General features: G+C 44.8%; 79 pseudogenes; all 79 read left to right on the forward strand.

Annotated features, from left to right (window-relative positions):
• The first annotated feature begins 24 nt into the window (after window positions 1–24).
• Window positions 25–143, forward strand: LOC140089625 (5S ribosomal RNA; annotated as a pseudogene).
• Window positions 144–402: 259 nt separating this feature from the next.
• On the forward strand, window positions 403–521 carry LOC140094495 (5S ribosomal RNA; annotated as a pseudogene).
• A 70-nt stretch (window positions 522–591) lies between these two features.
• LOC140095806 (5S ribosomal RNA) lies at window positions 592–710 on the forward strand (annotated as a pseudogene).
• A 70-nt stretch (window positions 711–780) lies between these two features.
• Window positions 781–899, forward strand: LOC140098909 (5S ribosomal RNA; annotated as a pseudogene).
• A 217-nt stretch (window positions 900–1,116) lies between these two features.
• On the forward strand, window positions 1,117–1,235 carry LOC140093031 (5S ribosomal RNA; annotated as a pseudogene).
• Window positions 1,236–1,306: 71 nt separating this feature from the next.
• LOC140094922 (5S ribosomal RNA) lies at window positions 1,307–1,425 on the forward strand (annotated as a pseudogene).
• A 447-nt stretch (window positions 1,426–1,872) lies between these two features.
• Window positions 1,873–1,991, forward strand: LOC140094496 (5S ribosomal RNA; annotated as a pseudogene).
• A 70-nt stretch (window positions 1,992–2,061) lies between these two features.
• On the forward strand, window positions 2,062–2,180 carry LOC140095807 (5S ribosomal RNA; annotated as a pseudogene).
• A 70-nt stretch (window positions 2,181–2,250) lies between these two features.
• On the forward strand, window positions 2,251–2,369 carry LOC140085923 (5S ribosomal RNA; annotated as a pseudogene).
• Window positions 2,370–2,586: 217 nt separating this feature from the next.
• On the forward strand, window positions 2,587–2,705 carry LOC140098315 (5S ribosomal RNA; annotated as a pseudogene).
• Window positions 2,706–2,776: 71 nt separating this feature from the next.
• On the forward strand, window positions 2,777–2,895 carry LOC140084021 (5S ribosomal RNA; annotated as a pseudogene).
• Window positions 2,896–3,153: 258 nt separating this feature from the next.
• On the forward strand, window positions 3,154–3,272 carry LOC140098910 (5S ribosomal RNA; annotated as a pseudogene).
• Window positions 3,273–3,342: 70 nt separating this feature from the next.
• Window positions 3,343–3,461, forward strand: LOC140089467 (5S ribosomal RNA; annotated as a pseudogene).
• Window positions 3,462–3,720: 259 nt separating this feature from the next.
• Window positions 3,721–3,839, forward strand: LOC140094497 (5S ribosomal RNA; annotated as a pseudogene).
• A 70-nt stretch (window positions 3,840–3,909) lies between these two features.
• LOC140079662 (5S ribosomal RNA) lies at window positions 3,910–4,028 on the forward strand (annotated as a pseudogene).
• A 70-nt stretch (window positions 4,029–4,098) lies between these two features.
• On the forward strand, window positions 4,099–4,217 carry LOC140098911 (5S ribosomal RNA; annotated as a pseudogene).
• Window positions 4,218–4,434: 217 nt separating this feature from the next.
• LOC140088264 (5S ribosomal RNA) lies at window positions 4,435–4,553 on the forward strand (annotated as a pseudogene).
• A 259-nt stretch (window positions 4,554–4,812) lies between these two features.
• On the forward strand, window positions 4,813–4,931 carry LOC140082036 (5S ribosomal RNA; annotated as a pseudogene).
• A 448-nt stretch (window positions 4,932–5,379) lies between these two features.
• LOC140098912 (5S ribosomal RNA) lies at window positions 5,380–5,498 on the forward strand (annotated as a pseudogene).
• Window positions 5,499–5,715: 217 nt separating this feature from the next.
• LOC140093555 (5S ribosomal RNA) lies at window positions 5,716–5,834 on the forward strand (annotated as a pseudogene).
• Window positions 5,835–6,093: 259 nt separating this feature from the next.
• Window positions 6,094–6,212, forward strand: LOC140082037 (5S ribosomal RNA; annotated as a pseudogene).
• Window positions 6,213–6,663: 451 nt separating this feature from the next.
• Window positions 6,664–6,782, forward strand: LOC140086783 (5S ribosomal RNA; annotated as a pseudogene).
• Window positions 6,783–6,852: 70 nt separating this feature from the next.
• Window positions 6,853–6,971, forward strand: LOC140094017 (5S ribosomal RNA; annotated as a pseudogene).
• A 259-nt stretch (window positions 6,972–7,230) lies between these two features.
• Window positions 7,231–7,349, forward strand: LOC140084022 (5S ribosomal RNA; annotated as a pseudogene).
• A 258-nt stretch (window positions 7,350–7,607) lies between these two features.
• On the forward strand, window positions 7,608–7,726 carry LOC140098915 (5S ribosomal RNA; annotated as a pseudogene).
• Window positions 7,727–7,796: 70 nt separating this feature from the next.
• LOC140085946 (5S ribosomal RNA) lies at window positions 7,797–7,915 on the forward strand (annotated as a pseudogene).
• Window positions 7,916–7,985: 70 nt separating this feature from the next.
• LOC140079663 (5S ribosomal RNA) lies at window positions 7,986–8,104 on the forward strand (annotated as a pseudogene).
• Window positions 8,105–8,363: 259 nt separating this feature from the next.
• On the forward strand, window positions 8,364–8,482 carry LOC140094499 (5S ribosomal RNA; annotated as a pseudogene).
• A 406-nt stretch (window positions 8,483–8,888) lies between these two features.
• On the forward strand, window positions 8,889–9,007 carry LOC140093032 (5S ribosomal RNA; annotated as a pseudogene).
• Window positions 9,008–9,078: 71 nt separating this feature from the next.
• Window positions 9,079–9,197, forward strand: LOC140084023 (5S ribosomal RNA; annotated as a pseudogene).
• Window positions 9,198–9,455: 258 nt separating this feature from the next.
• On the forward strand, window positions 9,456–9,574 carry LOC140098916 (5S ribosomal RNA; annotated as a pseudogene).
• A 70-nt stretch (window positions 9,575–9,644) lies between these two features.
• On the forward strand, window positions 9,645–9,763 carry LOC140089468 (5S ribosomal RNA; annotated as a pseudogene).
• A 70-nt stretch (window positions 9,764–9,833) lies between these two features.
• LOC140097614 (5S ribosomal RNA) lies at window positions 9,834–9,952 on the forward strand (annotated as a pseudogene).
• A 259-nt stretch (window positions 9,953–10,211) lies between these two features.
• On the forward strand, window positions 10,212–10,330 carry LOC140094500 (5S ribosomal RNA; annotated as a pseudogene).
• Window positions 10,331–10,400: 70 nt separating this feature from the next.
• Window positions 10,401–10,519, forward strand: LOC140098917 (5S ribosomal RNA; annotated as a pseudogene).
• Window positions 10,520–11,263: 744 nt separating this feature from the next.
• On the forward strand, window positions 11,264–11,382 carry LOC140089909 (5S ribosomal RNA; annotated as a pseudogene).
• A 447-nt stretch (window positions 11,383–11,829) lies between these two features.
• LOC140094501 (5S ribosomal RNA) lies at window positions 11,830–11,948 on the forward strand (annotated as a pseudogene).
• A 259-nt stretch (window positions 11,949–12,207) lies between these two features.
• On the forward strand, window positions 12,208–12,326 carry LOC140085924 (5S ribosomal RNA; annotated as a pseudogene).
• A 217-nt stretch (window positions 12,327–12,543) lies between these two features.
• On the forward strand, window positions 12,544–12,662 carry LOC140098316 (5S ribosomal RNA; annotated as a pseudogene).
• Window positions 12,663–13,110: 448 nt separating this feature from the next.
• LOC140098918 (5S ribosomal RNA) lies at window positions 13,111–13,229 on the forward strand (annotated as a pseudogene).
• A 70-nt stretch (window positions 13,230–13,299) lies between these two features.
• LOC140089469 (5S ribosomal RNA) lies at window positions 13,300–13,418 on the forward strand (annotated as a pseudogene).
• Window positions 13,419–13,488: 70 nt separating this feature from the next.
• LOC140079664 (5S ribosomal RNA) lies at window positions 13,489–13,607 on the forward strand (annotated as a pseudogene).
• Window positions 13,608–13,866: 259 nt separating this feature from the next.
• LOC140094502 (5S ribosomal RNA) lies at window positions 13,867–13,985 on the forward strand (annotated as a pseudogene).
• A 70-nt stretch (window positions 13,986–14,055) lies between these two features.
• Window positions 14,056–14,174, forward strand: LOC140095808 (5S ribosomal RNA; annotated as a pseudogene).
• A 70-nt stretch (window positions 14,175–14,244) lies between these two features.
• Window positions 14,245–14,363, forward strand: LOC140098919 (5S ribosomal RNA; annotated as a pseudogene).
• A 217-nt stretch (window positions 14,364–14,580) lies between these two features.
• LOC140096212 (5S ribosomal RNA) lies at window positions 14,581–14,699 on the forward strand (annotated as a pseudogene).
• A 448-nt stretch (window positions 14,700–15,147) lies between these two features.
• LOC140082957 (5S ribosomal RNA) lies at window positions 15,148–15,266 on the forward strand (annotated as a pseudogene).
• A 70-nt stretch (window positions 15,267–15,336) lies between these two features.
• On the forward strand, window positions 15,337–15,455 carry LOC140085589 (5S ribosomal RNA; annotated as a pseudogene).
• Window positions 15,456–15,525: 70 nt separating this feature from the next.
• Window positions 15,526–15,644, forward strand: LOC140079665 (5S ribosomal RNA; annotated as a pseudogene).
• Window positions 15,645–15,903: 259 nt separating this feature from the next.
• Window positions 15,904–16,022, forward strand: LOC140093362 (5S ribosomal RNA; annotated as a pseudogene).
• A 259-nt stretch (window positions 16,023–16,281) lies between these two features.
• Window positions 16,282–16,400, forward strand: LOC140098920 (5S ribosomal RNA; annotated as a pseudogene).
• Window positions 16,401–16,617: 217 nt separating this feature from the next.
• Window positions 16,618–16,736, forward strand: LOC140093033 (5S ribosomal RNA; annotated as a pseudogene).
• Window positions 16,737–17,184: 448 nt separating this feature from the next.
• LOC140098921 (5S ribosomal RNA) lies at window positions 17,185–17,303 on the forward strand (annotated as a pseudogene).
• A 70-nt stretch (window positions 17,304–17,373) lies between these two features.
• Window positions 17,374–17,492, forward strand: LOC140089470 (5S ribosomal RNA; annotated as a pseudogene).
• A 70-nt stretch (window positions 17,493–17,562) lies between these two features.
• LOC140079666 (5S ribosomal RNA) lies at window positions 17,563–17,681 on the forward strand (annotated as a pseudogene).
• Window positions 17,682–17,940: 259 nt separating this feature from the next.
• On the forward strand, window positions 17,941–18,059 carry LOC140094503 (5S ribosomal RNA; annotated as a pseudogene).
• A 70-nt stretch (window positions 18,060–18,129) lies between these two features.
• LOC140095809 (5S ribosomal RNA) lies at window positions 18,130–18,248 on the forward strand (annotated as a pseudogene).
• A 70-nt stretch (window positions 18,249–18,318) lies between these two features.
• On the forward strand, window positions 18,319–18,437 carry LOC140098922 (5S ribosomal RNA; annotated as a pseudogene).
• A 217-nt stretch (window positions 18,438–18,654) lies between these two features.
• On the forward strand, window positions 18,655–18,773 carry LOC140093034 (5S ribosomal RNA; annotated as a pseudogene).
• A 448-nt stretch (window positions 18,774–19,221) lies between these two features.
• On the forward strand, window positions 19,222–19,340 carry LOC140098923 (5S ribosomal RNA; annotated as a pseudogene).
• Window positions 19,341–19,410: 70 nt separating this feature from the next.
• Window positions 19,411–19,529, forward strand: LOC140089471 (5S ribosomal RNA; annotated as a pseudogene).
• A 70-nt stretch (window positions 19,530–19,599) lies between these two features.
• On the forward strand, window positions 19,600–19,718 carry LOC140087830 (5S ribosomal RNA; annotated as a pseudogene).
• A 259-nt stretch (window positions 19,719–19,977) lies between these two features.
• On the forward strand, window positions 19,978–20,096 carry LOC140094505 (5S ribosomal RNA; annotated as a pseudogene).
• Window positions 20,097–20,166: 70 nt separating this feature from the next.
• LOC140095811 (5S ribosomal RNA) lies at window positions 20,167–20,285 on the forward strand (annotated as a pseudogene).
• A 70-nt stretch (window positions 20,286–20,355) lies between these two features.
• On the forward strand, window positions 20,356–20,474 carry LOC140085925 (5S ribosomal RNA; annotated as a pseudogene).
• Window positions 20,475–20,691: 217 nt separating this feature from the next.
• Window positions 20,692–20,810, forward strand: LOC140093035 (5S ribosomal RNA; annotated as a pseudogene).
• A 448-nt stretch (window positions 20,811–21,258) lies between these two features.
• On the forward strand, window positions 21,259–21,377 carry LOC140098925 (5S ribosomal RNA; annotated as a pseudogene).
• A 70-nt stretch (window positions 21,378–21,447) lies between these two features.
• Window positions 21,448–21,566, forward strand: LOC140089472 (5S ribosomal RNA; annotated as a pseudogene).
• A 70-nt stretch (window positions 21,567–21,636) lies between these two features.
• On the forward strand, window positions 21,637–21,755 carry LOC140078317 (5S ribosomal RNA; annotated as a pseudogene).
• Window positions 21,756–22,014: 259 nt separating this feature from the next.
• Window positions 22,015–22,133, forward strand: LOC140094506 (5S ribosomal RNA; annotated as a pseudogene).
• Window positions 22,134–22,203: 70 nt separating this feature from the next.
• On the forward strand, window positions 22,204–22,322 carry LOC140095812 (5S ribosomal RNA; annotated as a pseudogene).
• Window positions 22,323–22,392: 70 nt separating this feature from the next.
• On the forward strand, window positions 22,393–22,511 carry LOC140079667 (5S ribosomal RNA; annotated as a pseudogene).
• A 217-nt stretch (window positions 22,512–22,728) lies between these two features.
• LOC140096213 (5S ribosomal RNA) lies at window positions 22,729–22,847 on the forward strand (annotated as a pseudogene).
• A 448-nt stretch (window positions 22,848–23,295) lies between these two features.
• On the forward strand, window positions 23,296–23,414 carry LOC140082958 (5S ribosomal RNA; annotated as a pseudogene).
• A 70-nt stretch (window positions 23,415–23,484) lies between these two features.
• LOC140089473 (5S ribosomal RNA) lies at window positions 23,485–23,603 on the forward strand (annotated as a pseudogene).
• A 70-nt stretch (window positions 23,604–23,673) lies between these two features.
• On the forward strand, window positions 23,674–23,792 carry LOC140079668 (5S ribosomal RNA; annotated as a pseudogene).
• Window positions 23,793–24,051: 259 nt separating this feature from the next.
• LOC140085174 (5S ribosomal RNA) lies at window positions 24,052–24,170 on the forward strand (annotated as a pseudogene).
• A 451-nt stretch (window positions 24,171–24,621) lies between these two features.
• LOC140096230 (5S ribosomal RNA) lies at window positions 24,622–24,740 on the forward strand (annotated as a pseudogene).
• Window positions 24,741–24,810: 70 nt separating this feature from the next.
• On the forward strand, window positions 24,811–24,929 carry LOC140085609 (5S ribosomal RNA; annotated as a pseudogene).
• The last annotated feature ends 50 nt before the right edge of the window (window positions 24,930–24,979 follow it).

Raw genomic sequence — 24,979 nt, forward strand, 5'->3', positions numbered from 1 at the left:
GAAGGTTCAAATTGAACAGCTGCTGTCAACGGCCATTCTAAGCTGAATGTGCCTGCTCTCGTCAGATTGCAGCAGCAATGCAGCTTAAGGCTTGGCAAGTACCAGCATGGGAGACTGGCTGGGAATCCCAAGTTCTGTTGACCTTTTTGAACCTGAAAATTGTGTTAGTTTCTCTATGAGATAGTAAAAGAAGGTTCAAATTGAACAGCTGCTGTCAACGGCCATTCTAAGCTGAATGTGTGTGCTCTTGTCAGATCGCAGCAGCGATGCAGCTTAAGGCTTGGCAAGTACCAGCATGGGAGACTGGCTGGGAATCCCAAGTTCTGTTGACCTTTTTGAACCTGAAAATTGTGTTAGTTTCTCTATGAGATAGTAAAAGAAGGTTCAAATTGAACAGCAGCTGTCAATGGCCATTCTAAGCTGAATGTGCCTGCTCTCGTCAGATCGCAGCAGCAATGCAGCTTAAGGCTTGGCAAGTACCAGCATGGGAGTCTGGCAGGGAATCCCAAGTTCCATTGACCTTTTTGAACCTGAAAATTGTGTTAGTTTCTCTATGAGATAGTAAAAGAAGGTTCAAATTGAACAGCTGCTGTCAACGGCCATTCTAAGCTGAATGTGCCTGCTCTCGTCAGATCGCAGCAGCAATGCAGCTTAAGGCTTGGCAAGTACCAGCATGGGAGACTGGCTGGGAATCCCAACTTCTGTTGACCTTTTTGAACCTGAAAATTGTGTTAGTTTCTCTATGAGATAGTAAAAGAAGGTTCAAATTGAACAGCTGCTGTCAACGGCCATTCTAAGCTGAATGTGCCTGCTCTCGTCAGATCGCAGCAGCAATGCAGCTTAAGGCTTGGCAAGTACCAGCATGGGAGACTGGCTGGGAATCCCAAGTTCCGTTGACCTTTTTGAACCTGAAAATTGTGTTAGTTTCTCTATGAGATAGTAAAAGAAGGTTCAAATTGAACAGCTGCTGTCAACGCCCATTCTAAGCTAAGGCTTGGCAAGTACCAGCATGGGAGACTGGCTGGGAATCCCAAGTTCCGTTGACCTTTTTGAACCTGAAAATTGTGTTAGTTTCTCTATGAGATAGTAAAAGAAGGTTCAAATTGAACAGCTGCTGTCAACGGCCATTCTAAGCTGAATGTGCCTGCTCTCGTCAGATCGCAGCAGCAATGCAGCTTAAGGCTTGGCAAGTACCAGCATGGGAGACTGGCTGGGAATCATAAGTTCCGTTGACCTTTTTTTAACCTGAAAATTTTGTTAGTTTCTCTATGAGATAGTAAAAGAAGGTTCAAATTGAACAGCTGCTGTCAACGGCCATTCTAAGCTGAATGTGCCTGCTCTCGTCAGATCGCAGCAGCAATGCAGCTTAAGGCTTGGCAAGTACCAGCATGGGAGACTGGCTGGGAATCCCAAGTTTCATTGACTTTTTGAACCTGAAAATTGTGTTAGTTTCTCTATGAGATAGTAAAAGAAGGTTCAAATTGAACAGCTGCTGTCAACTGCCATTCTAAGCTGAATGTGCATGCTCTTGTCAGATCGCAGCAGCGTTGCAGCTTAAGGCTTGGCAAGTACCAGCATGGGAGTCTGGCTGGGAATCCCAAGTTCTGTTGACCTTTTTGAACCTGAAAATTGTGTTAGTTTCTCTATGAGATAGTAAAAGAAGGTTCAAATTGAACAGCTGCTGTCAACGGCCATTCTAAGCTGAATGTGTGTGCTCTTGTCAGATCACAGCAGCGATGCAGCTTAAGGCTTGGCAAGTACCAGCATGGGAGACTGGCTGGGAATCCCAAGTTCTGTTGACCTTTTTGAACCTGAAAATTGTGTTAGTTTCTCTATGAGATAGTAAAAGAAGGTTCAAATTGAACAGCAGCTGTCAATGGCCATTCTAAGCTGAATGTGCCTGCTCTCGTCAGATCGCAGCAGCAATGCAGCTTAAGGCTTGGCAAGTACCAGCATGGGAGTCTGGCAGGGAATCCCAAGTTCCATTGACCTTTTTGAACCTGAAAATTGTGTTAGTTTCTCTATGAGATAGTAAAAGAAGGTTCAAATTGAACAGCTGCTGTCAACGGCCATTCTAAGCTGAATGTGCCTGCTCTCGTCAGATCGCAGCAGCAATGCAGCTTAAGGCTTGGCAAGTACCAGCATGGGAGACTGGCTGGGAATCCCAACTTCTGTTGACCTTTTTGAACCTGAAAATTGTGTTAGTTTCTCTATGAGATAGTAAAAGAAGGTTCAAATTGAACAGCTGCTGTCAACGGCCATTCTAAGCTGAATGTGCCTGCTCTCGTCAGATCGCAACAGCAATGCAGCTTAAGGCTTGGCAAGTACCAGCATGGGAGACTGGCTGGGAATCCCAAGTTCCGTTGACCTTTTTGAACCTGAAAATTGTGTTAGTTTCTCTATGAGATAGTAAAAGAAGGTTCAAATTGAACAGCTGCTGTCAACGCCCATTCTAAGCTAAGGCTTGGCAAGTACCAGCATGGGAGACTGGCTGGGAATCCCAAGTTCCGTTGACCTTTTTGAACCTGAAAATTGTGTTAGTTTCTCTATGAGATAGTAAAAGAAGGTTCAAATTGAACAGCTGCTGTCAACGGCCATTCTAAGCTGAATGTGCCTGCTCTCGTCAGATCGCAGCAGCAATGCAGCTTAAGGCTTGGCAAGTACAAGCATGGGAGACTGGCTGGGAATCATAAGTTCCGTTGACCTTTTTTTAACCTGAAAATTTTGTTGGTTTCTCTATGAGATAGTAAAAGAAGGTTCAAATTGAACAGCTGCTGTCAACGGCCATTCTAAGCTGAATGCGCCTGCTCTCGTCAGATCGCAGCAGCAATGCAGCTTAAGGCTTGGCAAGTACCAGCATGGGAGACTGGCTGGGAATCCCAAGTTCCATTGACTTTTTGAACCTGAAAATTGTGTTAGTTTCTCTATGAGATAGTAAAAGAAGGTTCAAATTGAACAGCTGCTGTCAACTGCCATTCTAAGCTGAATGTGCATGCTCTTGTCAGATCGCAGCAGCGTTGCAGCTTAAAACTTGGCAAGTACCAGCATGGGAGTCTGGCTGGGAATCCCAAGTTCTGTTGACCTTTTTGAACCTGAAAATTGTGTTAGTTTCTCTATGAGATAGTAAAACAAAGTAGAAATTAGGCAGCTGCTGTCAACGGCCATTCTAAGCTGAATGTGCCTGCTCTCGTCAGATCGCAGCAGCAATGCAGCTTAAGGCTTGGCAAGTACCAGCATGGGAGACTGGCTGGGAATCCCAAGTTCCGTTGACCTTTTTGAACCTGAAAATTGTTAGTTTCTCTGTCAAAGATGGTAAAAGAAGGTTCAAATTGAACAGCTGCTGTCAACGGCCATATTAAGCTGAATGTGCCTGCTCTCGTCAGATCGCAGCAGCAATGCAGCTTAAGGTTTGGCAAGTACCAGCATGGGAGACTGGCTGGGAATCCCAAGTTCTGTTGACCTTTTTGAACCTGAAAAATGTGTTAGTTTCTCTATGAGATAGTAAAAGAAGGTTCAAATTGAACAGCTGCTGTCAACGGCCATTCTAAGCTGAATGTGTGTGCTCTTGTCAGATCGCAGCAGCGATGCAGCTTAAGGCTTGGCAAGTACCAGCATGGGAGACTGGCTGGGAATCCCAAGTTCTGTTGACCTTTTTGAACCTGAAAATTGTGTTAGTTTCTCTATGAGATAGTAAAAGAAGGTTCAAATTGAACAGCTGCTGTCAATGGCCATTCTAAGCTGAATGTGCCTGCTCTCGTCAGATCGCAGCAGCAATGCAGCTTAAGGCTTGGCAAGTACCAGCATGGGAGTCTGGCAGGGAATCCCAAGTTCCATTGACCTTTTTGAACCTGAAAATTGTGTTAGTTTCTCTATGAGATAGTAAAAGAAGGTTCAAATTGAACAGCTGCTGTCAACGGCCATTCTAAGCTGAATGTGCCTGCTCTCGTCAGATCGCAGCAGCAATGCAGCTTAAGGCTTGGCAAGTACCAGCATGGGAGACTGGCTGGGAATCCCAAGTTCTGTTGACCTTTTTGAACCTGAAAATTGTGTTAGTTTCTCTATGAGATAGTAAAAGAAGGTTCAAAATGAACAGCTGCTGTCAACGGCCATTCTAAGCTGAATGTGCCTGCTCTCGTCAGATCGCAGCAGCAATGCAGCTTAAGGCTTGGCAAGTACCAGCATGGGAGACTGGCTGGGAATCCCAAGTTCCGTTGACCTTTTTGAACCTGAAAATTGTGTTAGTTTCTTTATGAGATAGTAAAAGAAGGTTCAAATTGAACAGCTGCTGTCAACGCCCATTCTAAGCTAAGGCTTGGCAAGTACCAGCATGGGAGACTGGCTGGGAATCCCAAGTTCCGTTGACCTTTTTGAACCTGAAAATTGTTAGTTTCTCTGTCAAAGATGGTAAAAGAAGGTTCAAATTGAACAGCTGCTGTCAACGGCCATTCTAAGCTGAATGTGCCTGCTCTCGTCAGATCGCAGCAGCAATGCAGCTTAAGGCTTGGCAAGTACCAGCATGGGAGACTGGCTGCGAATCCCAAGTTCCGTTGACCTTTTTGAACCTGAAAATTGTGTTAGTTTCTCTATGAGATTGTAAAAGAAGGTTCAAATTGAACAGCTGCTGTCAACGGCCATTCTAAACTGAATGTGCGTGCTCTTGTCAAATCGCAGCAGCGATGCAGCTTAAGGCTTAGCAAGTACCAGCATGGGAAACTGGCTGGGAATCCCAAGTTCTGTTGACATTTTTGAACCTGAAAATTGTGTTAGTTTCTCTATGAGATAGTAAAAGAAGGTTCAAATTGAACAGCTGCTGTCAATGGCCATTCTAAGCTGAATGTGCCTGCTCTCGTCAGATCGCAGCAGCAATGCAGCTTAAGGCTTGGCAAGTACCAGCATGGGAGACTAGCTGGGAATCCCAAGTTCCGTTGACCTTTTTGAACCTGAAAATTGTGTTAGTTTCTCTATGAGATAGTAAAAGAAGGTTAAAATTGAACAGCTGCTGTCAACAGCCATTCAAAGCTGAATGTGCATGCTCTGGTCAGATCGCAGCAGCAATGCAGCTTAAGGCTTTGCAAGTACCAGCATGGGAGACTGGCTGGGAATCCCAAGTTCTGTTGACATTTTTGAACCTGAAAATTGTGTTAGTTTCTCTATGAGATAGTAAAAGAAGGTTCAAATTGAACAGCTGCTGTCAACAGCCATTCAAAGCTGAATGTGCATGCTCTGGTCAGATCGCAGCAGCAATGCAGCTTAAGGCTTTGCAAGTACCAGCATGGGAGACTGGCTGGGAATCCCAACTTCTGTTGACCTTTTTGAACCTGAAAATTGTGTTAGTTTCTCTATGAGATAGTAAAAGAAGGTTCAAATTGAACAGCTGCTGTCAACGGCCATTCTAAGCTGAATGTGCCTGCTCTCGTCAGATCGCAGCAGCAATGCAGCTTAAGGCTTGGCAAGTACCAGCATGGGAGACTGGCTGGGAATCCCAAGTTCCGTTGACCTTTTTGAACCTGAAAATTGTGTTAGTTTCTTTATGAGATAGTAAAAGAAGGTTCAAATTGAACAGCTGCTGTCAACGCCCATTCTAAGCTAAGGCTTGGCAAGTACCAGCATGGGAGACTGGCTGGGAATCCCAAGTTCCGTTGACCTTTTTGAACCTGAAAATTGTTAGTTTCTCTGTCAAAGATGGTAAAAGAAGGTTCAAATTGAACAGCTGCTGTCAACGGCCATTCTAAGCTGAATGTGCCTGCTCTCGTCAGATCGCAGCAGCAATGCAGTTTAAGGCTTGGCAAGTACCAGCATGGGAGACTGGCTGCGAATCCCAAGTTCCGTTGACCTTTTTGAACCTGAAAATTGTGTTAGTTTCTCTATGAGATTGTAAAAGAAGGTTCAAATTGAACAGCTGCTGTCAACGGCCATTCTAAACTGAATGTGCGTGCTCTTGTCAAATCGCAGCAGCGATGCAGCTTAAGGCTTAGCAAGTACCAGCATGGGAAACTGGCTGGGAATCCCAAGTTCTGTTGACATTTTTGAACCTGAAAATTGTGTTAGTTTCTCTATGAGATAGTAAAAGAAGGTTCAAATTGAACAGCTGCTGTCAATGGCCATTCTAAGCTGAATGTGCCTGCTCTCGTCAGATCGCAGCAGCAATGCAGCTTAAGGCTTGGCAAGTACCAGCATGGGAGACTAGCTGGGAATCCCAAGTTCCGTTGACCTTTTTGAACCTGAAAATTGTGTTAGTTTCTCTATGAGATAGTAAAAGAAGGTTCAAATTGAACAGCTGCTGTCAACAGCCATTCAAAGCTGAATGTGCATGCTCTGGTCAGATCGCAGCAGCAATGCAGCTTAAGGCTTTGCAAGTACCAGCATGGGAGACTGGCTGGGAATCCCAAGTTCTGTTGACATTTTTGAACCTGAAAATTGTGTTAGTTTCTCTATGAGATAGTAAAAGAAGGTTCAAATTGAACAACTGCTGTCAACGGCCATTCTACTAAGCTTAATGTGCCTGTTCTCTTCAGATCGCAGCAGCAATGCAGCTTAAGGCTTGGCAAGTACCAGCATGGGAGACTGGCTGGGAATCCCAAGTTCCGTTGACCTTTTTGAACCTGAAAATTGTGTTAGTTTCTCTATGAGATAGTAAAAGAAGGTTCAAATTGAACAGCTGCTGTCAACGGCCATTCTAAGCTGAATGTGCCTGCTCTCGTCAGATCGCAGCAGCAATGCAGCTTAAGGCTTGGCAAGTACCAGCATGGGAGACTGGCTGGGAATCCTAAGTTCTGTTGACCTTTTTGAACCTGAAAATTGTGTTAGTTTCTCTATGAGGTAGTAAAATAAGGTTCAAATTGAACAGTTGCTGTCAACGGCCATTCTAAGCTGAATGTGCCTGCTCTCGTCAGATCGCAGCAGCAATGCAGCTTAATGCTTGGCAAGTACCAGCATGGGAGACTAGTTGGGAATCCCAAGTTCCGTTGACCTTTTTGAACCTGAAAATTGTGTTAGTTTCTCTATGAGATAGTAAAAGAAGGTTCAAATTGAACAGCTGCTGTCAACAGCCATTCTAAGCTGAATGTGCCTGCTCTGGTCAGATCGCAGCAGCAATGCAGCTTAAGGCTTTGCAAGTACCAGCATGGGAGACTGGCTGGGAATCCCAAGTTCTGTTGACATTTTTGAACCTGAAAATTGTGTTAGTTTCTCTATGAGATAGTAAAAGAAGGTTCAAATTGAACAGCTGCTGTCAACGGCCATTCTAAGCTGAATGCGCCTGCTCTCGTCAGATCGCAGCAGCAATGCAGCTTAAGGCTTGGCAAGTACCAGCATGGGAGACTGGCTGGGAATCCCAAGTTCCATTGACTTTTTGAACCTGAAAATTGTGTTAGTTTCTCTATGAGATAGTAAAAGAAGGTTCAAATTGAACAGCTGCTGTTAACTGCCATTCTAAGCTGAATGTGCATGCTCTTGTCAGATCGCAGCAGCGTTGCAGCTTAAGGCTTGGCAAGTACCAGCATGGGAGTCTGGCTGGGAATCCCAAGTTCTGTTGACCTTTTTGAACCTGAAAATTGTGTTAGTTTCTCTATGAGATAGTAAAACAAAGTAGAAATTAGGCAGCTGCTGTCAACGGCCATTCTAAGCTGAATGTGCCTGCTCTCGTCAGATCGCAGCAGCAATGCAGCTTAAGGCTTGGCAAGTACCAGCATGGGAGACTGGCTGGGAATCCCAAGTTCCGTTGACCTTTTTGAACCTGAAAATTGTTAGTTTCTCTGTCAAAGATGGTAAAAGAAGGTTCAAATTGAACAGCTGCTGTCAACGGCCATATTAAGCTGAATGTGCCTGCTCTCGTCAGATCGCAGCAGCAATGCAGCTTAAGGTTTGGCAAGTACCAGCATAGGAGACTGGCTGGGAATCCCAAGTTCTGTTGACCTTTTTGAACCTGAAAATTGTGTTAGTTTCTCTATGAGATAGTAAAAGAAGGTTCAAATTGAACAGCTGCTGTCAACGGCCATTCTAAGCTGAATGTGCCTGCTCTCGTCAGATCGCAGCAGCAATGCAGCTTAAGGCTTGGCAAGTACCAGCATGGGAGACTGGCTGGGAATCCCAAGTTCTGTTGACCTTTTTGAACCTGAAAATTGTGTTAGTTTCTCTATGAGATAGTAAAAGAAGGTTCAAATTGAACAGCTGCTGTCAACGGCCATTCTAAGCTGAATGTGTGTGCTCTTGTCAGATCGCAGCAGCGATGCAGCTTAAGGCTTGGCAAGTACCAGCATGGGAGACTGGCTGGGAATGCCAAGTTCTGTTGACCTTTTTGAACCTGAAAATTGTGTTAGTTTCTCTATGAGATAGTAAAAGAAGGTTCAAATTGAACAGCAGCTGTCAATGGCCATTCTAAGCTGAATGTGCCTGCTCTCGTCAGATCGCAGCAGCAATGCAGCTTAAGGCTTGGCAAGTACCAGCATGGGAGTCTGGCAGGGAATCCCAAGTTCCATTGACCTTTTTGAACCTGAAAATTGTGTTAGTTTCTCTATGAGATAGTAAAAGAAGGTTCAAATTGAACAGCAGCTGTCAATGGCCATTCTAAGCTGAATGTGCATGCTCTCGTCAGATCGCAGCAGCAATGCAGCTTAAGGCTTGGCAAGTACCAGCATGGGAGACTGGCTGGGAATCCCAACTTCTGTTGACCTTTTTGAACCTGAAAATTGTGTTAGTTTCTCTATGAGATAGTAAAAGAAGGTTCAAATTGAACAGCTGCTGTCAACGGCCATTCTAAGCTAAGGCTTGGCAAGTACCAGCATGGGAGACTGGCTGGGAATCCCAAGTTCCGTTGACCTTTTTGAACCTGAAAATTGTGTTAGTTTCTCTATGAGATAGTAAAAGAAGGTTCAAATTGAACAGCTGCTGTCAACGGCCATTCTAAGCTGAATGTGCCTGCTCTCGTCAGATCGCAGCAGCAATGCAGCTTAAGGCTTGGCAAGTACCAGCATGGGAGACTGGCTGGGAATCATAAGTTCCGTTGACCTTTTTTTAACCTGAAAATTTTGTTAGTTTCTCTATGAGATAGTAAAAGAAGGTTCAAATTGAACAGCTGCTGTCAACGGCCATTCTAAGCTGAATGCGCCTGCTCTCGTCAGATCGCAGCAGCAATGCAGCTTAAGGCTTGGCAAGTACCAGCATGGGAGACTGGCTGGGAATCCCAAGTTCCATTGACTTTTTGAACCTGAAAATTGTGTTAGTTTCTCTATGAGATAGTAAAAGAAGGTTCAAATTAAACAGCTGCTGTCAACTGCCATTCTAAGCTGAATGTGCATGCTCTTGTCAGATCGCAGCAGCGTTGCAGCTTAAGGCTTGGCAAGTACCAGCATGGGAGTCTGGCTGGGAATCCCAAGTTCTGTTGACCTTTTTGAACCTGAAAATTGTGTTAGTTTCTCTATGAGATAGTAAAACAAAGTAGAAATTAGGCAGCTGCTGTCAACGGCCATTCTAAGCTGAATGTGCCTGCTCTCGTCAGATCGCAGCAGCAATGCAGCTTAAGGCTTGGCAAGTACCAGCATGGGAGACTGGCTGGGAATCCCAAGTTCCGTTGACCTTTTTGAACCTGAAAATTGTTAGTTTCTCTGTCAAAGATGGTAAAAGAAGGTTCAAATTGAACAGCTGCTGTCAACGGCCATATTAAGCTGAATGTGCCTGCTCTCGTCAGATCGCAGCAGCAATGCAGCTTAAGGTTTGGCAAGTACCAGCATGGGAGACTGGCTGGGAATCCCAAGTTCTGTTGACCTTTTTGAACCTGAAAATTGTGTTAGTTTCTCTATGAGATAGTAAAAGAAGGTTCAAATTGAACAGCTGCTGTCAACGGCCATTCTAAGCTGAATGTGCCTGCTCTTGTCAGATTGCAGCAGCAATGCAGCTTAAGGCTTGGCAAGTACCAGCATGGGAGACTGGCTGGGAATCCCAAGTTCTGTTGACCTTTTTGAACCTGAAAATTGTGTTAGTTTCTCTATGAGATAGTAAAAGAAGGTTCAAATTGAACAGCTGCTGTCAACGGCCATTCTAAGCTGAATGTGTGTGCTCTTGTCAGATCACAGCAGCGATGCAGCTTAAGGCTTGGCAAGTACCAGCATGGGAGACTGGCTGGGAATCCCAAGTTCTGTTGACCTTTTTGAACCTGAAAATTGTGTTAGTTTCTCTATGAGATAGTAAAAGAAGGTTCAAATTGAACAGCAGCTGTCAATGGCCATTCTAAGCTGAATGTGCCTGCTCTCGTCAGATCGCAGCAGCAATGCAGCTTAAGGCTTGGCAAGTACCAGCATGGGAGTCTGGCAGGGAATCCCAAGTTCCATTGACCTTTTTGAACCTGAAAATTGTGTTAGTTTCTCTATGAGATAGTAAAAGAAGGTTCAAATTGAACAGCTGCTGTCAACGGCCATTCTAAGCTGAATGTGCCTGCTCTCGTCAGATCGCAGCAGCAATGCAGCTTAAGGCTTGGCAAGTACCAGCATGGGAGACTGGCTGGGAATCCCAAGTTCCGTTGACCTTTTTGAACCTGAAAATTGTGTTAGTTTCTCTATGAGATAGTAAAAGAAGGTTCAAATTGAACAGCTGCTGTCAACGCCCATTCTAAGCTAAGGCTTGGCAAGTACCAGCATGGGAGACTGGCTGGGAATCCCAAGTTCCGTTGACCTTTTTGAACCTGAAAATTGTGTTAGTTTCTCTATGAGATAGTAAAAGAAGGTTCAAATTGAACAGCTGCTGTCAACGGCCATTCTAAGCTCAATGTGCCTGCTCTCGTCAGATCGCAGCAGCAATGCAGCTTAAGGCTTGGCAAGTACCAGCATGGGAGACTGGCTGGGAATCATAAGTTCCGTTGACCTTTTTTTAACCTGAAAATTTTGTTAGTTTCTCTATGAGATAGTAAAAGAAGGTTCAAATTGAACAGCTGCTGTCAACGGCCATTCTAAGCTAAGGCTTGGCAAGTACCAGCATGGGAGACTGGCTGGGAATCCCAAGTTCCGTTGACCTTTTTGAACCTGAAAATTGTGTTAGTTTCTCTATGAGATAGTAAAAGAAGGTTCAAATTGAACAGCTGCTGTCAACGGCCATTCTAAGCTCAATGTGCCTGCTCTCGTCAGATCGCAGCAGCAATGCAGCTTAAGGCTTGGCAAGTACCAGCATGGGAGACTGGCTGGGAATCATAAGTTCCGTTGACCTTTTTTTAACCTGAAAATTTTGTTAGTTTCTCTATGAGATAGTAAAAGAAGGTTCAAATTGAACAGCTGCTGTCAACGGCCATTCTAAGCTGAATGTGCCTGCTCTCGTCAGATCGCAGCAGCAATGCAGCTTAAGGCTTGGCAAGTACCAGCATGGGAGACTGGCTGGGAATCCCAAGTTCCATTGACTTTTTGAACCTGAAAATTGTGTTAGTTTCTCTATGAGATAGTAAAAGAAGGTTCAAATTGAACAGCTGCTGTCAACTGCCATTCTAAGCTGAATGTGCATGCTCTTGTCAGATCGCAGCAGCGTTGCAGCTTAAGGCTTGGCAAGTACCAGCATGGGAGTCTGGCTGGGAATCCCAAGTTCTGTTGACCTTTTTGAACCTGAAAATTGTGTTAGTTTCTCTATGAGATAGTAAAAGAAGGTTCAAATTGAACAGCTGCTGTCAACGGCCATTCTAAGCTGAATGTGTGTGCTCTTGTCAGATCACAGCAGCGATGCAGCTTAAGGCTTGGCAAGTACCAGCATGGGAGACTGGCTGGGAATCCCAAGTTCTGTTGACCTTTTTGAACCTGAAAATTGTGTTAGTTTCTCTATGAGATAGTAAAAGAAGGTTCAAATTGAACAGCAGCTGTCAATGGCCATTCTAAGCTGAATGTGCCTGCTCTCGTCAGATCGCAGCAGCAATGCAGCTTAAGGCTTGGCAAGTACCAGCATGGGAGTCTGGCAGGGAATCCCAAGTTCCATTGACCTTTTTGAACCTGAAAATTGTGTTAGTTTCTCTATGAGATAGTAAAAGAAGGTTCAAATTGAACAGCTGCTGTCAACGGCCATTCTAAGCTGAATGTGCCTGCTCTAGTCAGATCGCAGCAGCAATGCAGCTTAAGGCTTGGCAAGTACCAGCATGGGAGACTGGCTGGGAATCCCAACTTCTGTTGACCTTTTTGAACCTGAAAATTGTGTTAGTTTCTCTATGAGATAGTAAAAGAAGGTTCAAATTGAACAGCTGCTGTCAACGGCCATTCTAAGCTGAATGTGCCTGCTCTCGTCAGATCGCAACAGCAATGCAGCTTAAGGCTTGGCAAGTACCAGCATGGGAGACTGGCTGGGAATCCCAAGTTCCGTTGACCTTTTTGAACCTGAAAATTGTGTTAGTTTCTCTATGAGATAGTAAAAGAAGGTTCAAATTGAACAGCTGCTGTCAACGCCCATTCTAAGCTAAGGCTTGGCAAGTACCAGCATGGGAGACTGGCTGGGAATCCCAAGTTCCGTTGACCTTTTTGAACCTGAAAATTGTGTTAGTTTCTCTATGAGATAGTAAAAGAAGGTTCAAATTGAACAGCTGCTGTCAACGGCCATTCTAAGCTGAATGTGCCTGCTCTCGTCAGATCGCAGCAGCAATGCAGCTTAAGGCTTGGCAAGTACAAGCATGGGAGACTGGCTGGGAATCATAAGTTCCGTTGACCTTTTTTTAACCTGAAAATTTTGTTGGTTTCTCTATGAGATAGTAAAAGAAGGTTCAAATTGAACAGCTGCTGTCAACGGCCATTCTAAGCTGAATGCGCCTGCTCTCGTCAGATCGCAGCAGCAATGCAGCTTAAGGCTTGGCAAGTACCAGCATGGGAGACTGGCTGGGAATCCCAAGTTCCATTGACTTTTTGAACCTGAAAATTGTGTTAGTTTCTCTATGAGATAGTAAAAGAAGGTTCAAATTGAACAGCTGCTGTCAACTGCCATTCTAAGCTGAATGTGCATGCTCTTGTCAGATCGCAGCAGCGTTGCAGCTTAAAACTTGGCAAGTACCAGCATGGGAGTCTTGCTGGGAATCCCAAGTTCTGTTGACCTTTTTGAACCTGAAAATTGTGTTAGTTTCTCTATGAGATAGTAAAACAAAGTAGAAATTAGGCAGCTGCTGTCAACGGCCATTCTAAGCTGAATGTGCCTGCTCTCGTCAGATCGCAGCAGCAATGCAGCTTAAGGCTTGGCAAGTACCAGCATGGGAGACTGGCTGGGAATCCCAAGTTCCGTTGACCTTTTTGAACCTGAAAATTGTTAGTTTCTCTGTCAAAGATGGTAAAAGAAGGTTCAAATTGAACAGCTGCTGTCAACGGCCATATTAAGCTGAATGTGCCTGCTCTCGTCAGATCGCAGCAGCAATGCAGCTTAAGGTTTGGCAAGTACCAGCATGGGAGACTGGCTGGGAATCCCAAGTTCTGTTGACCTTTTTGAACCTGAAAATTGTGTTAGTTTCTCTATGAGATAGTAAAAGAAGGTTCAAATTGAACAGCTGCTGTCAACGGCCATTCTAAGCTGAATGTGCCTGCTCTCGTCAGATCGCAGCAGCAATGCAGCTTAAGGCTTGGCAAGTACCAGCATGGGAGACTGGCTGGGAATCCCAAGTTCTGTTGACCTTTTTGAACCTGAAAATTGTGTTAGTTTCTCTATGAGATAGTAAAAGAAGGTTCAAATTGAACAGCTGCTGTCAACGGCCATTCTAAGCTGAATGTGTGTGCTCTTGTCAGATCGCAGCAGCGATGCAGCTTAAGGCTTGGCAAGTACCAGCATGGGAGACTGGCTGGGAATCCCAAGTTCTGTTGACCTTTTTGAACCTGAAAATTGTGTTAGTTTCTCTATGAGATAGTAAAAGAAGGTTCAAATTGAACAGCTGCTGTCAATGGCCATTCTAAGCTGAATGTGCCTGCTCTCGTCAGATCGCAGCAGCAATGCAGCTTAAGGCTTGGCAAGTACCAGCATGGGAGTCTGGCAGGGAATCCCAAGTTCCATTGACCTTTTTGAACCTGAAAATTGTGTTAGTTTCTCTATGAGATAGTAAAAGAAGGTTCAAATTGAACAGCTGCTGTCAACGGCCATTCTAAGCTGAATGTGCCTGCTCTCGTCAGATCGCAGCAGCAATGCAGCTTAAGGCTTGGCAAGTACCAGCATGGGAGACTGGCTGGGAATCCCAACTTCTGTTGACCTTTTTGAACCTGAAAATTGTGTTAGTTTCTCTATGAGATAGTAAAAGAAGGTTCAAATTGAACAGCTGCTGTCAACGGCCATTCTAAGCTGAATGTGCCTGCTCTCGTCAGATCGCAGCAGCAATGCAGCTTAAGGCTTGGCAAGTACCAGCATGGGAGACTGGCTGGGAATCCCAAGTTCCGTTGACCTTTTTGAACCTGAAAATTGTGTTAGTTTCTTTATGAGATAGTAAAAGAAGGTTCAAATTGAACAGCTGCTGTCAACGCCCATTCTAAGCTAAGGCTTGGCAAGTACCAGCATGGGAGACTGGCTGGGAATCCCAAGTTCCGTTGACCTTTTTGAACCTGAAAATTGTGTTAGTTTCTCTATGAGATAGTAAAAGAAGGTTCAAATTGAACAGCTGCTGTCAACGGCCATTCTAAGCTGAATGTGCCTGTTCTCGTCAGATCGCAGCAGCAATGCAGCTTAAGGCTTGGCAAGTACCAGCATGGGAGACTGGCTGGGAATCATAAGTTCCGTTGACCTTTTTTTAACCTGAAAATTTTGTTAGTTTCTCTATGAGATAGTAAAAGAAGGTTCAAATTGAACAGCTGCTGTCAACGGCCATTCTAAGCTGAATGCGCCTGCTCTCGTCAGATCGCAGCAGCAATGCAGCTTAAGGCTTGGCAAGTACCAGCATGGGAGACTGGCTGGGAATCCCAAGTTCCATTGACTTTTTGAACCTGAAAATTGTGTTAGTTTCTCTATGAGATAGTAAAAGAAGGTTCAAATTGAACAGCTGCTGTCAACTGCCATTCTAAGCTGAATGTGCATGCTCTTGTCAGATCGCAGCAGCGTTGCAGCTTAAGGCTTGGCAAGTACCAGCATGGGAGTCTGGCTGGGAATCCCAAGTTCTGTTGACCTTTTTGAACCTGAAAATTGTGTTAGTTTCTCTATGAGATAGTAAAACAAAGTAGAAATTAGGCAGCTGCTGTCAACGGCCATTCTAAGCTGAATGTGCCTGCTCTCTTCAGATCGCAGCAGCAATGCAGCTTAAGGCTTGGCAAGTACCAGCATGGGAGACTGGCTGGGAATCCCAAGTTCCGTTGACCTTTTTGAACCTGAAAATTGTTAGTTTCTCTGTCAAAGATGGTAAAAGAAGGTTCAAATTGAACAGCTGCTGTCAACGGCCATATTAAGCTGAATGTGCCTGCTCTCATCAGATCGCAGCAGCAATGCAGCTTAAGGTTTGGCAAGTACCAGCATGGGAGACTGGCTGGGAATCCCAAGTTCTGTTGACCTTTTTGAACCTGAAAATTGTGTTAGTTTCTCTATGAGATAGTAAAAGAAGGTTCAAATTGAACAGCTGCTGTCAACGGCCATTCTAAGCTGAATGTGCCTGCTCTCGTCAGATCGCAGCAGCAATGCAGCTTAAGGCTTGGCAAGTACCAGCATGGGAGACTGGCTGGGAATCCCAAGTTCTGTTGACCTTTTTGAACCTAAAAATTGTGTTAGTTTCTCTATGAGATAGTAAAAGAAGGTTCAAATTGAACAGCTGCTGTCAACGGCAATTCTAAGCTGAATGTGTGTGCTCTTGTCAGATCGCAGCAGCGATGCAGCTTAAGGCTTGGCAAGTACCAGCATGGGAGACTGGCTGGGAATCCCAAGTTCTGTTGACCTTTTTGAACCTGAAAATTGTGTTAGTTTCTCTATGAGATAGTAAAAGAAGGTTCAAATTGAACAGCTGCTGTCAATGGCCATTCTAAGCTGAATGTGCCTGCTCTCGTCAGATCGCAGCAGCAATGCAGCTTAAGGCTAGGCAAGTACCAGCATGGGAGTCTGGCAGGGAATCCCAAGTTCCATTGACCTTTTTGAACCTGAAAATTGTGTTAGTTTCTCTATGAGATAGTAAAAGAAGGTTCAAATTGAACAGCTGCTGTCAACGGCCATTCTAAGCTGAATGTGCCTGCTCTCGTCAGATCGCAGCAGCAATGCAGCTTAAGGCTTGGCAAGTACCAGCATGGGAGACTGGCTGGGAATCCCAACTTCTGTTGTCCTTTTTGAACCTGAAAATTGTGTTAGTTTCTCTATGAGATAGTAAAAGAAGGTTCAAATTGAACAGCTGCTGTCAACGGCCATTCTAAGCTGAATGTGCCTGCTCTCGTCAGATCGCAGCAGCAATGCAGCTTAAGGCTTGGCAAGTACCAGCATGGGAGACTGGCTGGGAATCCCAAGTTCCGTTGACCTTTTTGAACCTGAAAATTGTGTTAGTTTCTCTATGAGATAGTAAAAGAAGGTTCAAATTGAACAGCTGCTGTCAACGCCCATTCTAAGCTAAGGCTTGGCAAGTACCAGCATGGGAGACTGGCTGGGAATCCCAAGTTCCGTTGACCTTTTTGAACCTGAAAATTGTGTTAGTTTCTCTATGAGATAGTAAAAGAAGGTTCAAATTGAACAGCTGCTGTCAACGGCCATTCTAAGCTGAATGTGCCTGCTCTCGTCAGATCGCAGCAGCAATGCAGCTTAAGGCTTGGCAAGTACCAGCATGGGAGACTGGCTGGGAATCATAAGTTCCGTTGACCTTTTTTTAACCTGAAAATTTTGTTAGTTTCTCTATGAGATAGTAAAAGAAGGTTCAAATTGAACAGCTGCTGTCAACGGCCATTCTAAGCTGAATGCGCCTGCTCTCGTCAGATCGCAGCAGCAATGCAGCTTAAGGCTTGGCAAGTACCAGCATGGGAGACTGGCTGGGAATCCCAAGTTCCATTGACTTTTTGAACCTGAAAATTGTGTTAGTTTCTCTATGAGATAGTAAAAGAAGGTTCAAATTGAACAGCTGCTGTCAACTGCCATTCTAAGCTGAATGTGCATGCTCTTGTCAGATCGCAGCAGCGTTGCAGCTTAAGGCTTGGCAAGTACCAGCATGGGAGTCTGGCTGGGAATCCCAAGTTCTGTTGACCTTTTTGAACCTGAAAATTGTGTTAGTTTCTCTATGAGATAGTAAAACAAAGTAGAAATTAGGCAGCTGCTGTCAACGGCCATTCTAAGCTGAATGTGCCTGCTCTCGTCAGATCGCAGCAGCAATGCAGCTTAAGGCTTGGCAAGTACCAGCATGGGAGACTGGCTGGGAATCCCAAGTTCCGTTGACCTTTTTGAACCTGAAAATTGTTAGTTTCTCTGTCAAAGATGGTAAAAGAAGGTTCAAATTGAACAGCTGCTGTCAACGGCCATATTAAGCTGAATGTGCCTGCTCTCGTCAGATCGCAGCAGCAATGCAGCTTAAGGTTTGGCAAGTACCAGCATGGGAGACTGGCTGGGAATCCCAAGTTCTGTTGACCTTTTTGAACCTGAAAATTGTGTTAGTTTCTCTATGAGATAGTAAAAGAAGGTTCAAATTGAACAGCTGCTGTCAACGGCCATTCTAAGCTGAATGTGCCTGCTCTCGTCAGATCGCAGCAGCAATGCAGCTTAAGGCTTGGCAAGTACCAGCATGGGAGACTGGCTGGGAATCCCAAGTTCTGTTGACCTTTTTGAACCTGAAAATTGTGTTAGTTTCTCTATGAGATAGTAAAAGAAGGTTCAAATTGAAAAGCTGCTGTCAACGGCCATTCTAAGCTGAATGTGTGTGCTCTTGTCAGATCGCAGCAGCGATGCAGCTTAAGGCTTGGCAAGTACCAGCATGGGAGACTGGCTGGGAATCCCAAGTTCTGTTGACCTTTTTGAACCTGAAAATTGTGTTAGTTTCTCTATGAGATAGTAAAAGAAGGTTCAAATTGAACAGCAGCTGTCAATGGCCATTCTAAGCTGAATGTGCCTGCTCTCGTCAGATCGCAGCAGCAATGCAGCTTAAGGCTTGGCAAGTACCAGCATGGGAGTCTGGCAGGGAATCCCAAGTTCCATTGACCTTTTTGAACCTGAAAATTGTGTTAGTTTCTCTATGAGATAGTAAAAGAAGGTTCAAATTGAACAGCTGCTGTCAACGGCCATTCTAAGCTGAATGTGCCTGCTCTCGTCAGATCGCAGCAGCAATGCAGCTTAAGGCTTGGCAAGTACCAGCATGGGAGACTGGCTGGGAATCCCAACTTCTGTTGACCTTTTTGAACCTGAAAATTGTGTTAGTTTCTCTATGAGATAGTAAAAGAAGGTTCAAATTGAACAGCTGCTGTCAACGGCCATTCTAAGCTGAATGTGCCTGCTCTCGTCAGATCGCAGCAGCAATGCAGCTTAAGGCTTGGCAAGTACCAGCATGGGAGACTGGCTGGGAATCCCAAGTTCCGTTGACCTTTTTGAACCTGAAAATTGTGTTAGTTTCTCTATGAGATAGTAAAAGAAGGTTCAAATTGAACAGCTGCTGTCAACGCCCATTCTAAGCTAAGGCTTGGCAAGTACCAGCATGGGAGACTGGCTGGGAATCCCAAGTTCCGTTGACCTTTTTGAACCTGAAAATTGTGTTAGTTTCTCTATGAGATAGTAAAAGAAGGTTCAAATTGAACAGCTGCTGTCAACGGCCATTCTAAGCTGAATGTGCCTGCTCTCGTCAGATCGCAGCAGCAATGCAGCTTAAGGCTTGGCAAGTACCAGCATGGGAGACTGGCTGGGAATCATAAGTTCCGTTGACCTTTTTTTAACCTGAAAATTTTGTTAGTTTCTCTATGAGATAGTAAAAGAAGGTTCAAATTGAACAGCTGCTGTCAACGGCCATTCTAAGCTGAATGTGCCTGCTCTCGTCAGATCGCAGCAGCAATGCAGCTTAAGGCTTGGCAAGTACCAGCATGGGAGACTGGCTGGGAATCCCAAGTTCCATTGACTTTTTGAACCTGAAAATTGTGTTAGTTTCTCTATGAGATAGTAAAAGAAGGTTCAAATTGAACAGCTGCTGTCAACTGCCATTCTAAGCTGAATGTGCATGCTCTTGTCAGATCGCAGCAGCGTTGCAGCTTAAGGCTTGGCAAGTACCAGCATGGGAGTCTGGCTGGGAATCCCAAGTTCTGTTGACCTTTTTGAACCTGAAAATTGTGTTAGTTTCTCTATGAGATAGTAAAACAAAGTAGAAATTAGGCAGCTGCTGTCAACGGCCATTCTAAGCTGAATGTGCCTGCTCTCGTCAGATCGCAGCAGCAATGCAGCTTAAGGCTTGGCAAGTACCAGCATGGGAGACTGGCTGGGAATCCCAAGTTCCGTTGACCTTTTTGAACCTGAAAATTGTTAGTTTCTCTGTCAAAGATGGTAAAAGAAGGTTCAAATTGAACAGCTGCTGTCAACGGCCATATTAAGCTGAATGTGCCTGCTCTCGTCAGATCGCAGCAGCAATGCAGCTTAAGGTTTGGCAAGTACCAGCATGGGAGACTGGCTGGGAATCCCAAGTTCTGTTGACCTTTTTGAACCTGAAAATTGTGTTAGTTTCTCTATGAGATAGTAAAAGAAGGTTCAAATTGAACAGCTGCTGTCAACGGCCATTCTAAGCTGAATGTGCCTGCTCTCGTCAGATCGCAACAGCAATGCAGCTTAAGGCTTGGCAAGTACCAGCATGGGAGACTGGCTGGGAATCCCAAGTTCTGTTGACCTTTTTGAACCTGAAAATTGTGTTAGTTTCTCTATGAGATAGTAAAAGAAGGTTCAAATTGAACAGCTGCTGTCAACGGCCATTCTAAGCTGAATGTGTGTGCTCTTGTCAGATCACAGCAGCGATGCAGCTTAAGGCTTGGCAAGTACCAGCATGGGAGACTGGCTGGGAATCCCAAGTTCTGTTGACCTTTTTGAACCTGAAAATTGTGTTAGTTTCTCTATGAGATAGTAAAAGAAGGTTCAAATTGAACAGCAGCTGTCAATGGCCATTCTAAGCTGAATGTGCCTGCTCTCGTCAGATCGCAGCAGCAATGCAGCTTAAGGCTTGGCAAGTACCAGCATGGGAGTCTGGCAGGGAATCCCAAGTTCCATTGACCTTTTTGAACCTGAAAATTGTGTTAGTTTCTCTATGAGATAGTAAAAGAAGGTTCAAATTGAACAGCTGCTGTCAACGGCCATTCTAAGCTGAATGTGCCTGCTCTCGTCAGATCGCAGCAGCAATGCAGCTTAAGGCTTGGCAAGTACCAGCATGGGAGACTGGCTGGGAATCCCAACTTCTGTTGACCTTTTTGAACCTGAAAATTGTGTTAGTTTCTCTATGAGATAGTAAAAGAAGGTTCAAATTGAACAGCTGCTGTCAACGGCCATTCTAAGCTGAATGTGCCTGCTCTCGTCAGATCGCAACAGCAATGCAGCTTAAGGCTTGGCAAGTACCAGCATGGGAGACTGGCTGGGAATCCCAAGTTCCGTTGACCTTTTTGAACCTGAAAATTGTGTTAGTTTCTCTATGAGATAGTAAAAGAAGGTTCAAATTGAACAGCTGCTGTCAACGCCCATTCTAAGCTAAGGCTTGGCAAGTACCAGCATGGGAGACTGGCTGGGAATCCCAAGTTCCGTTGACCTTTTTGAACCTGAAAATTGTGTTAGTTTCTCTATGAGATAGTAAAAGAAGGTTCAAATTGAACAGCTGCTGTCAACGGCCATTCTAAGCTGAATGTGCCTGCTCTCGTCAGATCGCAGCAGCAATGCAGCTTAAGGCTTGGCAAGTACCAGCATGGGAGACTGGCTGGGAATCATAAGTTCCGTTGACCTTTTTTTAACCTGAAAATTTTGTTGGTTTCTCTATGAGATAGTAAAAGAAGGTTCAAATTGAACAGCTGCTGTCAACGGCCATTCTAAGCTGAATGCGCCTGCTCTCGTCAGATCGCAGCAGCAATGCAGCTTAAGGCTTGGCAAGTACCAGCATGGGAGACTGGCTGGGAATCCCAAGTTCCATTGACTTTTTGAACCTGAAAATTGTGTTAGTTTCTCTATGAGATAGTAAAAGAAGGTTCAAATTGAACAGCTGCTGTCAACTGCCATTCTAAGCTGAATGTGCATGCTCTTGTCAGATCGCAGCAGCGTTGCAGCTTAAAACTTGGCAAGTACCAGCATGGGAGTCTGGCTGGGAATCCCAAGTTCTGTTGACCTTTTTGAACCTGAAAATTGTGTTAGTTTCTCTATGAGATAGTAAAACAAAGTAGAAATTAGGCAGCTGCTGTCAACGGCCATTCTAAGCTGAATGTGCCTGCTCTCGTCAGATCGCAGCAGCAATGCAGCTTAAGGCTTGGCAAGTACCAGCATGGGAGACTGGCTGGGAATCCCAAGTTCCGTTGACCTTTTTGAACCTGAAAATTGTTAGTTTCTCTGTCAAAGATGGTAAAAGAAGGTTCAAATTGAACAGCTGCTGTCAACGGCCATATTAAGCTGAATGTGCCTGCTCTCGTCAGATCGCAGCAGCAATGCAGCTTAAGGTTTGGCAAGTACCAGCATGGGAGACTGGCTGGGAATCCCAAGTTCTGTTGACCTTTTTGAACCTGAAAATTGTGTTAGTTTCTCTATGAGATAGTAAAAGAAGGTTCAAATTGAACAGCTGCTGTCAACGGCCATTCTAAGCTGAATGTGCCTGCTCTCGTCAGATCGCAGCAGCAATGCAGCTTAAGGCTTGGCAAGTACTAGCATGGGAGACTGGCTGGGAATCCCAAGTTCTGTTGACCTTTTTGAACCTGAAAATTGTGTTAGTTTCTCTATGAGATAGTAAAAGAAGGTTCAAATTGAACAGCTGCTGTCAACGGCCATTCTAAGCTGAATGTGTGTGTTCTTGTCAGATCGCAGCAGCGATGCAGCTTAAGGCTTGGCAAGTACCAGCATGGGAGACTGGCTGGGAATCCCAAGTTCTGTTGACCTTTTTGAACCTGAAAATTGTGTTAGTTTCTCTATGAGATAGTAAAAGAAGGTTCAAATTGAACAGCTGCTGTCAATGGCCATTCTAAGCTGAATGTGCCTGCTCTCGTCAGATCGCAGCAGCAATGCAGCTTAAGGCTTGGCAAGTACCAGCATGGGAGTCTGGCAGGGAATCCCAAGTTCCATTGACCTTTTTGAACCTGAAAATTGTGTTAGTTTCTCTATGAGATAGTAAAAGAAGGTTCAAATTGAACAGCTGCTGTCAACGGCCATTCTAAGCTGAATGTGCCTGCTCTCGTCAGATCGCAGCAGCAATGCAGCTTAAGGCTTGGCAAGTACCAGCATGGGAGACTGGCTGGGAATCCCAACTTCTGTTGACCTTTTTGAACCTGAAAATTGTGTTAGTTTCTCTATGAGATAGTAAAAGAAGGTTCAAATTGAACAGCTGCTGTCAACGGCCATTCTAAGCTGAATGTGCCTGCTCTCGTCAGATCGCAGCAGCAATGCAGCTTAAGGCTTGGCAAGTACCAGCATGGGAGACTGGCTGGGAATCCCAAGTTCTGTTGACCTTTTTGAACCTGAAAATTGTGTTAGTTTCTTTATGAGATAGTAAAAGAAGGTTCAAATTGAACAGCTGCTGTCAACGCCCATTCTAAGCTAAGGTTTGGCAAGTACCAGCATGGGAGACTGGCTGGGAATCCCAAGTTCCGTTGACCTTTTTGAACCTGAAAATTGTGTTAGTTTCTCTATGAGATAGTAAAAGAAGGTTCAAATTGAACAGCTGCTGTCAACGGCCATTCTAAGCTGAATGTGCCTGTTCTCGTCAGATCGCAGCAGCAATGCAGCTTAAGGCTTGGCAAGTACCAGCATGGGAGACTGGCTGGGAATCATAAGTTCCGTTGACCTTTTTTTAACCTGAAAATTTTGTTAGTTTCTCTATGAGATAGTAAAAGAAGGTTCAAATTGAACAGCTGCTGTCAACGGCCATTCTAAGCTGAATGCGCCTGCTCTCGTCAGATCGCAGCAGCAATGCAGCTTAAGGCTTGGCAAGTACCAGCATGGGAGACTGGCTGGGAATCCCAAGTTCCATTGACTTTTTGAACCTGAAAATTGTGTTAGTTTCTCTATGAGATAGTAAAAGAAGGTTCAAATTGAACAGCTGCTGTCAACTGCCATTCTAAGCTGAATGTGCATGCTCTTGTCAGATCGCAGCAGCGTTGCAGCTTAAGGCTTGGCAAGTACCAGCATGGGAGTCTGGCTGGGAATCCCAAGTTCTGTTGACCTTTTTGAACCTGAAAATTGTGTTAGTTTCTCTATGAGATAGTAAAACAAAGTAGAAATTAGGCAGCTGCTGTCAACGGCCATTCTAAGCTGAATGTGCCTGCTCTCTTCAGATCGCAGCAGCAATGCAGCTTAAGGCTTGGCAAGTACCAGCATGGGAGACTGGCTGGGAATCCCAAGTTCCGTTGACCTTTTTGAACCTGAAAATTGTTAGTTTCTCTGTCAAAGATGGTAAAAGAAGGTTCAAATTGAACAGCTGCTGTCAACGGCCATATTAAGCTGAATGTGCCTGCTCTCGTCAGATCGCAGCAGCAATGCAGCTTAAGGTTTGGCAAGTACCAGCATGGGAGACTGGCTGGGAATCCCAAGTTCTGTTGACCTTTTTGAACCTGAAAATTGTGTTAGTTTCTCTATGAGATAGTAAAAGAAGGTTCAAATTGAACAGCTGCTGTCAACGGCCATTCTAAGCTGAATGTGCCTGCTCTCGTCAGATCGCAGCAGCAATGCAGCTTAAGGCTTGGCAAGTACCAGCATGGGAGACTGGCTGGGAATCCCAAGTTCTGTTGACCTTTTTGAACCTGAAAATTGTGTTAGTTTCTCTATGAGATAGTAAAAGAAGGTTCAAATTGAACAGCTGCTGTCAACGGCCATTCTAAGCTGAATGTGTGTGCTCTTGTCAGATCGCAGCAGCGATGCAGCTTAAGGCTTGGCAAGTACCAGCATGGGAGACTGGCTGGGAATCCCAAGTTCTGTTGACCTTTTTGAACCTGAAAATTGTGTTAGTTTCTCTATGAGGTAGTAAAATAAGGTTCAAATTGAACAGTTGCTGTCAACGGCCATTCTAAGCTGAATGTGCCTGCTCTCGTCAGATCGCAGCAGCAATGCAGCTTAAGGCTTGGCAAGTACCAGCATGGGAGACTAGCTGGGAATCCCAAGTTCCGTTGACCTTTTTGAACCTGAAAATTGTGTTAGTTTCTCTATGAGATAGTAAAAGAAGGTTCAAATTGAACAGCTGCTGTCAACAGCCATTCTAAGCTGAATGTGCATGCTCTGGTCAGATCGCAGCAGCAATGCAGCTTAAGGCTTTGCAAGTACCAGCATGGGAGACTGGCTGGGAATCCCAAGTTCTGTTGACATTTTTGAACCTGAAAATTGTGTTAGTTTCTCTATGAGATAGTAAAAGAAGGTTCAAATTGAACAACTGCTGTCAACGGCCATTCTACTAAGCTTAATGTGCCTGCTCTCGTCAGATCGCAGCAGCAATGCAGCTTAAGGCTTGGCAAGTACCAGCATGGGAGACTGGCTGGGAATCCCAAGTTCCGTTGACCTTTTTGAACCTGAAATTTGTGTTAGTTTCTCTATGAGATAGTAAAAGAAGGTTCAAATTGAACAGCTGCTCTCAACGGCCATTCTAAGCTGAATGTGCCTGCTCTCGTCAGATCGCAGCAGCAATGCAGCTTAAGGCTTGGCAAGTACCAGCATGGGAGACTGGCTGGGAATCCTAAGTTCTGTTGACCTTTTTGAACCTGAAAATTGTGTTAGTTTCTCTATGAGGTAGTAAAATAAGGTTCAAATTGAACAGTTGCTGTCAACGGCCATTCTAAGCTGAATGTGCCTGCTCTCGTCAGATCGCAGCAGCAATGCAGCTTAAGGCTTGGCAAGTACCAGCATGGGAGACTGGCTGGGAATCCCATGTTCCGTTGACCTTTTTGAACCTGAAAATTGTGTTAGTTTCTCTATGAGATAGTAAAAGAAG

The sequence above is a fragment of the Engystomops pustulosus genome, chromosome 9 (assembly GCF_040894005.1).
Source record: "Engystomops pustulosus chromosome 9, aEngPut4.maternal, whole genome shotgun sequence".
Lineage (NCBI taxonomy): Eukaryota > Metazoa > Chordata > Amphibia > Anura > Leptodactylidae > Engystomops > Engystomops pustulosus.